The sequence below is a fragment of the Giraffa tippelskirchi genome, chromosome X (assembly GCF_054371585.1).
Source record: "Giraffa tippelskirchi isolate mGirTip1 chromosome X, T2T-mGirTip1v1.2.pri, whole genome shotgun sequence".
NCBI classification, from domain to species: Eukaryota; Metazoa; Chordata; class Mammalia; order Artiodactyla; family Giraffidae; genus Giraffa; species Giraffa tippelskirchi.
Genome location: NC_137289.1, coordinates 2412936 through 2419479, shown reverse-complemented (window position 1 = coordinate 2419479; position 6544 = coordinate 2412936). Strand labels below are relative to the sequence as shown.

Here is a 6544-nt window from a genome sequence, read left to right as displayed (position 1 = left end):
CACATGCTCTCCTGCCCACATACATGCCCACGTGCAGACACCTGCAAAAACAGACACACGCACACGCCTATGCGTGTGAACCTGTGCACGTGCTCTCTCTCAGAAACACACCCATGCACACGCCCATGGGCATGCACCTGCCCACGCACTCACGCACACAGATACATTTGCACTGACGTGACCTACGTGTGGGACACCAGAGGGATAGACCGGCCCTGACCCAGGGGTGCCCGACTCCCTTCCGGAAGTCAATAACAAGGACCTGCGCTCAGCAGGATGGTCACCTGTGAGCGTGGCCAGGTTGGTAGCACTGCAGTCTTGGAGGTGCACAGGGACCAGGACTCACTGGGGTTTGCAGGCTTGGACGGGAAACAGGCACGTGCCCTGAGGAGTGGGGTGGGGTCTGTTTGAGCATGCGCACTGAGGAGCTGCCGACACAATAAAGGGTGGAGTGCTACCCAGCGGCTTCCTGGCTCAGCCGTTTACCAGGTTTCCAGGCCTGAGGCAGGGCTGACTTAAGAGAGCCCAGACCTCGTGGGTATGGGTCTGCGTGCCTTTCTCATCGCACGCACAGGTGGACAACGCCCGCCACCTCCTGACTCGACGTACTCAATTACGATGGTTGGTTCGGAGGGCGCTCTACGTTAATGGGCGCATGTTGGTTCTGTCAGTTCTAAAGGGGCCCGGGGTGGTGGAGGGGTGGTGGGTGGTGGCCAGTCTCGGCCCAGGAGGAGCCATAATGGAGGGTTAAGCCTAGAGGAGAAGTGTGGTGCTCTGGGCTCTGTCGGTGTGCGGGGACAGAGGGAGGACATGCTCCTCTCCTCCTTCTCGGCGGGAACTTGAATTTCATTTTCCCTCCCTTTTAGCCGATCGACTGCTGAAAACCATGACCTGCTCCAGTTGGCCTTCGACTTCTGTCTGGAGCAGCTTTCCCTGCTGATGTGGACCTTGCAGAACATTGTGCCCCCCTCTCTTTTTGCTCAGTCTCAGCACAGAAGAGGGCCTTAAACCTAGCCTATGTGCCCTAGCCTCAAGTGTCCTTCCCAAGGGCATTGCTTTCTGCAGTAGTTTGATGGGGCTTCATCTTGTGCCTGTGGTGCTCTCTGGGGGCTCAGGGTCCACATTGTTTGTTTGGTGATTGTTAACTGCAGAAAGTAAAACTGAGCTACTGTGCTGTTCAGTTCAGTTCAGTTCAGTCACTCAGTCGTGTCCGACTCTTTGCAACCCCACGAATCGCAGCACGCCAGGCCTCCCTGTCCATCACCAACTCCGGGAGTTTACCCAAACCCATGTCCACCGAGTCGGTGATGCCATCCAACCATCTCATCCTCTGTCGTCCCCTTCTCCTCCTGCCCCCAATCCTTCTCAGCATTAGAGTCTTTTCCAATGAGTCAACTCTTCGCATGAGGTGGCCAAAGTATTGGAGTTTCAGCTTCAACATCAGTCCTTCCAATGCACACCCAGGACCGATCCGCTTTAGCATGGACTGGTTGGATCTTCCTGCAGTCCAAGGGACTCTCAAGAGTCTTCTGCAACACCACAGTTCAAAAGCATCATGCTAAAATAAACGTCAGACACTGTGCTGTGTCTGACGTTAATTTTAGCTTGTTCACTTCCTAATACTGGGATCATCCTCCGGTTGAAGGGGAGGTTCTGACATCCAGATATTCAAGGAGTACAACATAAGAGAAGACGATGTAAGAAGTGGAAGAATAAGAAAGTTGTGTACTGCCATTCGGTATTGATTTTGGAATATTTTCTCAGTTTTATAGTTAACATTTATATATTAAGATATAATACCAGAACATTGTTGTTGTTGTTCAGTCTCTAACTAGTGTCCAACTCTTTGCAACCGCATGGACTGTAGCAAACCAGGCTCTGTGTCCCCACTGTCTCCTGGAGTTTGCTCAAGTTCATGTCCATTGAGGGGGTAATGCTGTCAAACCATGTATTCCTCTCTCCTCCCATTCTCCTTTGGCCTTCAGTCTCTCCCAACATCAGGGTCTCTTCCAGTGAGTCAGCTTTTCGCATCTGCTCGCCAAAGTGCTGGAGCTTCAGCTTCAGCATCAGTCCTTCCAATGAAAATTCAGGACTGATTTCCTTTAGGTTTGACTGGTTTGATCTTGCAGTCCAAGGCATTCTCAAGAGTATCCTTGTATCCTGAAACCACGCTAAACTCACTAATTAATTGTAATAGCTCTTTTGTAGATCCCATTGACCTTCCTAAATAGACCATCATTTTGTCTGTAAATAAATACACATTTATCTCTTTCCTTTCCCATTGATGCGTTTTAACTGATTTCTGTTAAAATGAAATCTCCAACACTTTGGCCACCTGATGCGAAGAGCCGACTCATTGCCAAAAACCCTGATGCTGGGAGAGATTGAAGGCAGGGGGAGAAGGGAATGACAGAAGACGAGGTGGTTGCATGGCATCACGACTCCACGGACATGAGTTTGAGCAAGTTCTGGGAGATGGTGAAAGACAGGGAAGCCTAGCGAGAAGCAGTCCGTGGGGTCGCAAAAAATTAGACTCAACTGAGCGGCTGAACAACAACACACTGATTTCTGCTACAATGGATTGGAGTTTCCTGCTTCTTTGCCTCCTGGTAATTTTAGATTGGATGCCAAGCATTATCAAATGTCCCTTGCATGCTTGACTTTTTTCTATTCCTAACCTTATTCTTGAGCTTTATTCTGAAATCTTGTTAAGATGCTTGGACACAGTTTGATCCTTTTGGGTCTTACTTTTTAAGATTGGCTCTGTAGGACCAGAGCAGATCTTAGCGTAGGATGAATTTAATTAACTGAAATCGTCAGTGTCCGAGAAGGCTATAGCTGGAAACAAGGACTCTTTTTAAAAATTTTATTCATGAACTTTATTTGTTTATTTTTGCCTGTGCCACCTCTTGTTAACTGTGTGCAGGTTGTCTGTGCTTGCAGCCAGCGGGGGCTACCCTCAAATTGCTGTGCTCAGGCTTCTCATTGCAGAGGCTTCGCTTGTCGAGGAGCATAGACTCTAGATTGGAGTGAGCTCAGTAGATGTGGCACACGGGCTTAGGTGCACCGGCCATGTGGGATCTTCCTGGCCCAGGGATCGAACCCATGTGCAGGCAGATTCTTAACCACTGGACCACCAGAAAGCCAAAACAAGGAGTCCTATACAGTATCAGAGTGATAGTAAAATTTCTTTCTTTTTTTTTTTTTTTACTTTACAATATTGTATTGGTTTTGCCATACATTAACATGAATATCTGGACATTTGATTGGCACTTTTTAATACATTTTAAGATGTTCATATCCTTTGACCCAGTTTTGGGAATCTATCATAGAAGAATTCTTGTATATGTGAGCAAGGCAGAATTGGCCACAGTATTAATTACTGCATTGTTTCTCATTGTGAAAAACTAGTAGAATGTAAATCCAGGGGGAAACATTGAGTAAATCATGGTAATTCCATCCTGCTAGAATAACATATGGCAATCAGAGAGCAAACCAGATAGCTGGGAACTAATATGGAAAGAGATCAAAGCAAATTGCAGAATTCTGGGTCTGGCATATCCCTGTCTTTCAGGACTTTCTGACCCTATGAACATGCAGGGCAGTGCCGAGTATAACCACGCAGAATAAGCGCCACCCCCTCAACTGTCAGTGTTATCACTGGACACTAGGGAAAATCATTTCAGTATTTAGATTTCCCACGTTGTTTAACTGTCTTCATAAAGAATCATGACTTTTGAAATGATGTTGCTTTGGAACATAAAGGTCTGTTCCATTTCCCCATTGGAAAAAAGCACTTACTTAGAAATTTTAATTCAGCAAAGGTCTGTGAGGGAGCGTTGGGAAGAGGACACCCCCATGAAGTGGATGTGGACCCCCAGCGTCAGGGGACGGAAGCTAATGGGACGGTCAGTAGCAGGGCCGATGCTCACATTAATGAAGAATCTTTCCTAGCTTGCTTTAAAAAAAAAAAAAATAGAAATTGACTTTGAATTTGAGGAAAAGGCTATACCAGCATCGAGGACGTCTATGAGTTTTGTCACCTGGTGTCCATTTCCTTCTCTTGGTTCTGGTATCCTCCTGTCGCCCTGGGAAATCGCCCCTTTCCTTTTCTCTCACCCATTACGATTATGATAGAGTTGACTTCACCTCCGATTCCAGGAGTGGGCATGTGGCTCAACCTGGCCAATCAGAGCACTGCTTTCCTCCGGCCGTGGTGATATCATCCAACCAGTGACACTTTGGGAGCTGTAGGGGAGGCAGGCTGGCAAGGGACAGAGGGGGAGCTGGAGCGAGAAGGCAGATCTCAGGGAACCAAATGCTGGATCCAGCCTTGCCTGAAGACAGAAACTACCTCTGTACCTTGTAGTTACACAGACCCAGAAGTTCTCCCTTTGGCTTAAACCAAGGCGGTTATTTTGTATTGATTTGTTCCTTTCTTCACTTGCAATAGCAAAGTCTTCACTATTATTGAATTGAGGTACCACAGTTTTATTACTTAATTTTCTTGCTAAGGGATTGGCTCTTAGGTAAGAAACTGCCAAGCCATATGGTAGAAAAGGAGACCAATCAGAGTTTTTGTGGGCAAATCGCCAAAGAGGGAGGGGAGTGTTTACAACGGGCAGCTGGAGGAAAGGGCAAAAGCTGGAGAAGGGGCACTGTGGACAGCCCTTTCTAGACAGTGCTCCCCAAACTGGCCCAGAACGGTGAAGTCAGTCCACCCGGGGGATGGGACTCTCGTCTGATTCTCCCTTCCTCAGCCAGCAAACTTGGGAGTCATTCAGCTGCTTTGACCCCATACATGGACTGCTGAAGCTGCTGGGTTGCTTTAAAACCTGTCAGGTCCTGTAATTACTCAGTTCCAAACCCTCCAACGGGCTCCCTCTCAGTCAGAGTTGAAGCCTCAGCCTTCCAGTGGCCTGAAAAGTCCTACATGGTCCAGCCTGCACCTTCTCTGGCTTCGTAACTTCCCTTTCCAGTACCCCTTTTGTAAGGTACGGAGTTCGAGTAGGCGAGGTTCAGAAAAAGAATGAGACTGGCACTCTACAGGAACAGATCACCTTCAATGAGGTGAGAAGGGGCAGCAGTGAGATTAGCGAGCTGCTGCACTTATCGAAGAAAAGAGTAAGTATATATAGGCATGTATGTAGAAAGCTACTGTCTTAAGGGGGCCTGTTCTTCTCCAAGCTTGCTGGGAGTAGTTATCTCTTAAATGGCTGGGGCAAGGAGTTCTGGAGATCGGCCAGAGGCTGGGCCACCTTGGAGCTGGGCGTAATCAACCTAATGTCTATTTTTTCTTCGAGTGAGAGAGTTCTTTGTTTTGCCTAGAATGGTGAGGAGGACCTGGAGGGGAGTTTTAACTCCAGGCTACCTTGAGCCATGCAACTTTCCTTCACCTTTGCCTAGTTAGATCCAGACACACAGGGCTCCTTGCCCTTTATGAAACATTAGGGAACATTTAAGAAAATTTATCACACACCACCATGGGAGAAATTGAAGAAGTCCTAAAAATGCAGAGATGTATCACATGCATGTTCTTCAATCATGTCTGATGAGAAGAATTGATACTGTTCAAGGATCAATTTCACCCAAACTCCTCGATAGAGTCCTTCAAAATGCCAGCAAAGATTTTTGCAGAAATTGATGAGCTGATTTCTTAAACAAATCCTTTCTTTCTTTCTTTTGCTCCATTTGGGGAATGTGGAAACTTCATTGTGTCACGCAGGCTCTTTTGTTGCAGTGCACCGACACTCCAGTCACGATGCCCAGGCTCAGTAGTTGCTCCACTGCATATAGGATCTTAGTTCCCTGACCAGAGATTGAAGCGATGTCCCCTGCATTGTGAGGCAGGTTCTTTTTTAAAAGATTCATTTGTTTGCTTGTTTACGTAATTTTGGCTAGGCTGGGTCTTTGCTGCTGCACACGTCAGGTTATTCTAGTTATGGTGAGCCACCTATCTTGATCCTGGCTTGTAACTCATTCAGCCTGGCATTTCTCATGATGTGCTCAGCATATAGATTAAACAAATAGGGTGACAGGAGACAGCCCTGTCATACTCCTTTCTTGATCTTGACCAATCAGTTTTTCCATACAGGGTTCTCTTTTTGACCCACACACAGGATTCTCAGGAGATAGGTAGGATGGTCTGCTATTCCCATCTCTCTAAGAGCTTTCCACAGTTTGTCATGATCCACACAGTCAAAGGCTTTAGCCTAGTCGAAGAAACAGTGTGAAATGATTTTCTGAAACTCTCTTGATTTCTATAAAACACAGTGAATGTTGGTTGGCAATTTGAGGTCTAGTTCCTCTTCCTTTTCTAAACCCAGCTTGGACATCTGGAAGTTCTTGGTTTGCACAATGCTGAAGCCTAGCATGCAAGATTTTAAGCATGACCTTACTAGCATAGGAGATGAGTGCAATTGTCTGATGGTTAGCACATTCTTTGGTACTACCCTTCTTTGCAATTGGGATGAGGACTGACCTTTTCCAGTCCTGTGGTCTTCCAGATTTGCTGACATAATGAATGCAAATCCTTGATGGCATC

At 46.8% G+C, this 6544-nt stretch overlaps 1 long non-coding RNA gene across 1 annotated transcript; it reads left to right on the top strand.

The window, feature by feature from the left end:
• Nucleotides 1–422: 422 nt before the first annotated feature.
• Nucleotides 423–3863, top strand: LOC145536561 (uncharacterized). The gene is made up of 2 exons (XR_014075895.1): nucleotides 423–621; nucleotides 867–3863. It is a non-coding gene; the product is annotated as an uncharacterized LOC145536561 (long non-coding RNA).
• The last annotated feature ends 2681 nt before the right edge of the window (nucleotides 3864–6544 follow it).